Here is a 7,406-nt window from a genome sequence, read left to right on the forward strand (position 1 = left end):
TGTCTCTTGTTATCCAAAATGCAGTCCACGGGCCCTCTGGACTGCTCACTGTGTTAGTAGCTGGTACAGAGTTTATACATTAATCATTGGAAAAGCAAATGTGTCAGAGACCCAATCCTGCATTCAGAGCTCTGTTATTATGTGAGCGGTTCAAGTGCATCATAACATATTTTCTGCTGGCTTCAATATCTAGCCACTCCCATTTCAGAGTTCAGGTTCAGATTACAGCTATCTCAGCCATGTGTGATGATCATAGGATCATTAAGGTTGAAAAATACCTCCACGATTATAAAGCCCAACCTACCTTGACTGAATAACACCATATTGAGAAGTGGATCAACAACTGAGTGGACAGTCAAATATTTTATGCTTAAATGAATGGCAAAATCCAGTGTCTCTGACTTAAACCAAGCCTACATTTAATCTTTAAGATGCTGAAGGTTATCTACGTGAAGAAAGGAATGAATCCGAAAGGGAGACCTTTTTCTGACAGTAGAGTGTGTTCCTATTGCTGAATGTCTCATCTGTCTAATGAGGTTTTATGTGTCCAACAGCCATACTATGAGTTCATATCATAGAACCACAGAATTACAGAATATTCTGAGTTGTAAGGGACCCACAAATACCATCAAGTTAGGCTCATAAGTTTATGGCCCATACAGGGATTGAACCCAAAACTTTGTCATTACCAACACCATGTTCTTATATACATATTAATATATATTTATGTGCTGACACATTTGCCTTTTAAATTAACTAGATTTTCCTTGAATATAAACCTGAGTGATGCTGATTGTGGTCATCCTTGGGTATCATTTCCTCTGCAAGCAAGGCTGCTCTGGTGCTGCATCCCTCAGACCATTTTAACCCTCTGCTCAGGTGGGCTGTGACCCATCAGCATTACCCACAGACCCTCATGTCACTTACCATGGACTTGGACATGAAAACAATTGCATGGGGCCAGCACAGGGCCAAGAGGACACAAAAAAACCCTCCAGAGATGGCCAGGTGTGCTGAAGGTGTGAAGTACCTTTGGGAAATGGGGGTTGCTCTGCAGAACACAATTTTTACACTCTTAATACAGCTTTAGCTCTAAAAATGTAGGAAGACAAAGTTTCAGTCTGAAAGCTTTCAAGCACACAAAGTGTCCTCTGGATAAGAAAATTTACATCAGGAAGATCAACTCATTATGATACTGGTGCCTAAAATAGGTAGACTTCATTACATTCATGGAGTTTCCTGAGTTTGGGATTTTTTATAGCATTGAAGCATGACTTTTAAATGCCACTGGCCTACTAAGTAGAACAAATAAACCAATCACAGCACCTCCTTTCACTAGATCAGTTCAGCCTAATAAAATTAACCACAAGGAACAAGATTAATTAGACACTAAACGCATTGCTTGGAATGCACTTGTGACAGCTTCCCCCCAGCAGCCCTGGAGGACTAATGATATATATGAGTGACACTATGTCAGTGATGTATGGACATGCCTATGCAATCCAGTCCTAACTGCACGAGGATCAGCCTTGTTTGAAGCCCACTGCCAGGTTTATGAGGCTTGATAAGTCAATAGTTTTTCAATGTATGTAATTTATGGAGTTTTAAGTTCTCTGTCTTCATTAAGTAATTACAAGAGCTGTCTAAAGTAAGGCAACAGTTGAGAAAATTTGCGGAGGAGAGGAAATGAAATGGTCTGAGTTTTGAATATGACATCTTTCCATGGGATTGTAAGGAAACAGATGTTAAAAAAGCACCTGGTTGTTTTTCTGACTGTAATGAGATCCAGAGGTGGATCACTCACATATCGGTGTCTACAATATAGGCACCAAAATTTGAATGAGATGAATCAGATGATTTGGTGCTCAAATGTCACGGACAGAGAACAATCACCTTTTTGGATAATACAGAGGCAGTTGGAGGTTCCAGACTGAGACGGCAAATTAAAAAAAAATATACAGAACTTTTGGGTTGCTCCCACTTTGTTGCTGTTCTCAAGAAAGATGACAATACATGTCTTTAAAAATGTGAGTAGGAAAGATGTGGCTTTAAGAGTTCAGAGCACATCAGGGCAGGAACATGCAAAACAACCCCAGGAAGGCTTTGTGTGATGATAATTATGGTCTAGAAATGAACTCTCTGGGCTTCTAGTTCTCTTTTCTCTTTGTTTCCTTCTTGCTCTTGTTCTTGCTATTTTACTGTTTACCTTAATAGATAAAATATTTATATTCTTAATTCTTATCTAGTGATCAGATAAATACTGTGATCACTATTGCCTTGGGGTGATGAGAGTCATAAGGAGGTTTTAGATTATTTTTAGGGTTCTCTGTACTCTACACAGGGTTAGGAGCCCCAAGGACTCTGAAGTGAGCCATGTGCACATCACAAGGAGATGAAGGACTTGTGACTGGCTGCCAGACTTGTGGGAGAAGTGTGTTTAGGCAGGTGGTAGCTCAATATGTTATCAATCAGGTAGTGGGGGAGGATCAGAGACTCGGGGTCACTCTGAGCCTACGTACAGGGTTCTTGCAAGAGTGGTTCTTGCTGAAAGACCATGGCTAATATGTTAAATCAAATGGAAATAGAGCAAGCCCCTTACAATGACATAAATCATTTGCAGTTAGAAAAGAAATCTAAGAGTCTTTTACTCCTAGGATGAAATGGAATAATTTGCAATGGTTTAAATCTAAGGATTTTACTGAGATTCTATCACACTTGAATTGAGTTGACCAGAAATGTAATGCTAACAAGTAATCTTGTTCAGGGGTGGAGGTGCTATGACATTCTTTCGCAATTCTTCAGAGTCCTGAGAAAAATCTGGGAATTTGTCTTCTCCCAGGAGAAAGCGACTGATGAAATCCCATCATTATTGCCCATGGCAAGTCTGTGATTTACCTTAATTTTACCTGCTGTGTGCGACTCAGACTTGCAATGACTTTATATGGAACGTTAGAGATGTGGAAGAAATACAGAATTATGCTAGCTTTTTGCTGTAAATGAAATTCACAGTTATGCTATCAAAGTTTCTAATTATAAAATTTCTTTAATATTTTATTAGTAGGAGGGGAGGAAGATGCTAAAACTTATGGTATTTCACAAGTAAGATTATGGGTTGATTTCTGATTGGTTGACAGGACCCTCATAATAAACTTCATAATTTTATATTACATTCCTCCAGTGATGATAGAAATTCTTTGTGTATAATAGCACCATTTCTATTCAGGAATCTTGTTAACAGTTGTAAACTCAGATTATCATTTTTATTAGCCTAGTGTTTTCTTATTTCTCGGTTACTGACAGGAAATTACAGCAAGTTTTCTGGCTTGCTTTTCTTTTTTTGTTACAATGAAAGCAGTTGCATTCAACTAGAAATTTCTAGGCACTGAATAGGGGACAGTATTGCTGGAAGCCAACATCAATTTAAAGTGCACAGATTAATTAAAAAAATATATATTTAAAGACTACATTCAAAGAGGATGTAGACCAGTAGATTGGGTTAGGGTGGATTTTTTTAGTTAAATGCACAGGTATCAACTTTGCTGTAGCTTAAGAATTTAGGAATCCATTCTTGCCACAAAACTCAGCATCTCTACTCAGCATATGTTTTCATGTTGCCTCATAACAGTAATTTTGACATCACCTGTGTGACCAAAGACCCCTGGCTAAACTCCGACTTTCCTCTCTGCAGCCTCACCCACAGCTGAGATGCCCACCATGGACAGTGGGAACCAACCACCATGGACTTCTCATGACTTTGGCTGATTAGGAAGCTCAGATGAGAGTATTGGTAGTTGTTTCACCCCATTGGGCCACTTGAGCATTGTAAAAGCACTGTTTCTAGGAGAATGTGAGACTATAAATGCATAATTTACCGACAACAGCCTACAGTTTATTCATATTACATCAGATACGCTTCTAACTGTCAGTTGATACTGATTGAATAAAAACTTATTTCCATAACAAGAACACTTAATTCAACCCTTTTCTTCTCTGGTTATAAATGGATGGGAGTTTAGGATTACAAGGGACAAAGCCTAATTTTCTGGGCCTTGCAGACCTTGATGTTGGTGTGGGGGAAGGCAAGTTTTCAGGGCAGAAGCAAGATGTGGGAGCTCCAACGCCCTCATTTCCCAAGCCAACAGTATTTTCTGCATAAGCAAAGTAAACCTTCAGAAAAGTATTGCAGTGCTTGAAACTGAGACTGAAATAGGGAGTGATGAGCTTGTGCAAGTGCAGCACCCTTAACTCTCTGCCCTAACAAAGTTTCTGTGAGAGGATATGATTTTCCATATGGCACTGGCACATCCTCTCCCCCTCTCCAGCAACACAGAAAGGACTTTGTGTTCAATCCCATTGCTCCTCTTCACCCTCCTTGCACAACTTCTCTCATGATATAACAATATGCATTTGGCAACACAGACTTTTAAATCTGGAAAGTCTAATGTATCAATGTGCAGATTATTAGTTTCTTTGAATGAAATTAAGGAAAAGAGCTTTCAAGGAGATAGAGGACTAAATCACACTGGTTTCCTAACTCTATTCAATTTCTCCTAAAATCCCCATCCTACTTCAAAAAGTTTTCATCAGTGTGACCACAAAACAACAACTAAGTGTAAGAATAGTGCTTATTCTGAATACTGCAGTAAAAGCTACAGGATCCAGCCTAAAGTGCAACAAGAATTAATTGCAGTTGAGAAAACAGAGATACTTCAGCAATTATAAGATCCAGTCCTGCCAGTACTCAGCAATTTTCTCTTAAATACATGACCAGCTCAGTCTTCCTGTTGGTTTCAGTAGATGTTGTAGCATTCAATACCTGGCAGAACTACATTCAGAAAGCCTGAGAAAAACACACCATCGTTTAAGTTTTCTAAGCTTAAACACAAAGCAAAGCACATCTCATTTGCTAAAAAAAGAAAAAAGGAGAAAATGTGCTAGTACCAGAAAAAGACTAGAAAGGAGACCTTGGAAATCAGGGTACTTGCAAGTCAGGAATGTAACGTGTATAGTACAGATTTGATTGTATGTGGCAGGCTGGTATTCATAGGAGCTGATCCACAGCATCAAACTCATTCCTTACAAAAGCAACGCCTGGTATTTCATCTCAAAGTTTGTCAGCTTCTTGCAATTAGCTACTACAATGGTATGACAAGGTATGGAGTGAAACACCCCTTCCCCCCTTCTTCAGAGGAAAAATGCAAGGGACAGCAAGAACTTTACCCAGCATCTGACAACAATAAATCCTGGATACACCGACCCCACTTGATGAAGATAGAAAAATATTTATTTATTTAAAAAAAAGTTTCACTGTTGCACTTCTCTACCTAGTAAACAGCTGAACAGGCAGGATGATACCCAAGACCATCTCCTCCACCCCCATCTCCACCCCCCTGTCGTATCAGTGCTTCAGGCAACGTTCAGAGGGAAAAAAAAATCACAAACACAACCCCCCCAGCTCAAGTATCTGTTCTGATAGGAGCATGGAACAGTAACCAAAAAACAATCAAGTCCTCATTGTCATAGTGCGACAATCACAGCATCTCTTCTGTTGAGCAAATAGTCAATTCATAGAGAGAAAAGCATCATGAGGACAGACACGAAAGCTGTTATTCCCCATTTTAAGTAATAGGAGAAGGTCATATATCAAACCGTTGCACCTTTTCATTACCTCCTAACCCTCCACAGCAGGGGAACCACACTTATGACTGCATTAGATATACAAAAGCTTTTCAGCTCCAAAAAAGGAAAAGAAAATATGAGGAAAGAAAAAAAAATAAATTAAATTCATCTTACCAGCACGTTACAGCACCAACTTGCTTGAAGGAACGTTGCCTTTACAGGTTTCTCTTTTAATTATCCTGGAAGCAGAAGGGGGAAAAAAAAGAAGACGACGAAGCAGGGTTGTTAAATGAGTGTGTGCTCGAATCTTTTCAGTTTGTCGCAGAGTAGAAAAATACCAAAAAAACCACAACAAAAAACCGAGAAAAGAGAGAGAAAAAAAAAAAAAAGGAAAGGGCACTCAAAGAAAGAAAAAAAGCAAAAGAAAGCTCAGTAATTTAAATTTGCTGTCAGTTCAGGCAGCATCGCTCTGTCCCGCCCCTCTTCCCACTGGGTTCTACTACCTGCAGGGCTGCAACTGACAGCTACTGTGCAAACAAAAAAAAAGGCAAAAAGCATGCTGGGACCATGCTGTCTGCTGTCTGAGTCTCTCTCCACTTCTGATGACTGAAAATCATTAGTGAAAAGGTTCTGTTGTTGTTTGCTGAGATTTTTAAGTTAGGTTCTTTGCATGAAATGTAATTTATTTTTAATTGATGCGGCGCAGCACGTGACGGAAACTGGTGGTTGTGTTTCTCAGCTCTCCTCAGAATGGAAACTAACCTGAACAGATTGATTTTAATAGTACGGTATGTGGAGAATATACACAGTCCCTTACTGTGTTGCACTTTGCAGGGATGCAGTCAGCCCTCCCCGTAACACCTTGCACAAAAATTCTTATCTGAATGGAAAGTCAGGAAAATATGTCGACAGAAAGCAGTAAAAACTCTGGCACTAAAAAAAGTTGCCAGCATTGTTTTTGCTCTGCTTTTAAGTTTTCCTTCTAAACTTTTTCAAATAATTTTTGAGAACAAAAAGTAAGAGAAGTCAGAAGCATAATGAGCAACCAGCACTACACTTGTGTGAAAAGGATGAACTAATAATCCCAGTACATAAAAAGCTGGCTTTAACCAGATGTCTGAAACCATTTTTGACAGTCTGTGCTCCTGACTATTAGCAGACTGCATACAACATATGAGTGTGAGCTATTTGATGAAAACTAACAAGAAAAACAAGTACAAAAGCTATAAATGCCATTTTTAGTAGCTATTTTAATTGTTGTTAACAGGCTTGTAATAACAGGGCTAAAACTGTCCTCCCAAACCAAAAATAAGCATAATATATAACTTCTAAATATAAATGTATTCACCAAAATATGGTTCCTGCCTAATTACAAAATAAAATTTAAAAAAGTGAAATAATGTTTTTCCTTAATAGTTTAGTAGTAATTGCTTGGATCACGCCACAGTAAATATGCAACATTTGTATTCAGTTATTACTCTACTTATGTGTGTAACCATAAAACAAAAAAGCTGAACATTTAAATTTATTTGAATTAATCTCAGTTTTTACTCAAAGTTTGCACTGGAAGGGATAGGTGCACACTGAACATGACTACCATAGACAATTGGCTCCTAAGTAGATTTTTAAAATCCCTGCAGAAACATTTCCTGCAGCCTTTACTGGTCAAAGTAGATCCCATAAGGTGATTTCTATGACCAGGAGTTGCACAACAGGGCTCAAAGTGTAGGGTCTGCCCTACAAACTTCTAAGGCTGCTGCTCATGAATATCCAGCCATGATAAACAC

The 7,406-nt window shown here is 38.8% G+C and overlaps 1 protein-coding gene across 6 annotated transcripts in view; it reads right to left on the minus strand.

Annotated features, from left to right (window-relative positions):
• CELF2 (CUGBP Elav-like family member 2) overlaps nucleotides 1–6,298 on the minus strand; it is a 547,018-nt gene extending 540,720 nt beyond the window's left edge. For 3 of the 6 annotated variants that reach the window (XM_021530962.3, XM_021530961.3, XM_031506833.2), the window contains exons 1-2: nucleotides 6,123–6,298; nucleotides 5,794–5,858 (exon numbers count right to left, since the gene is read on the minus strand). The gene's annotated coding sequence lies outside the window, so the exon portion shown is untranslated. The other 3 variants (XM_077783683.1, XM_021530959.3, XM_077783682.1) reach the window with 1 other exon arrangement.
• Between the last annotated feature and the right edge of the window lie 1,108 nt (nucleotides 6,299–7,406).

This window comes from Lonchura striata, chromosome 5 (genome assembly GCF_046129695.1).
Source record: "Lonchura striata isolate bLonStr1 chromosome 5, bLonStr1.mat, whole genome shotgun sequence".
Taxonomy (NCBI): Eukaryota; Metazoa; Chordata; class Aves; order Passeriformes; family Estrildidae; genus Lonchura; species Lonchura striata.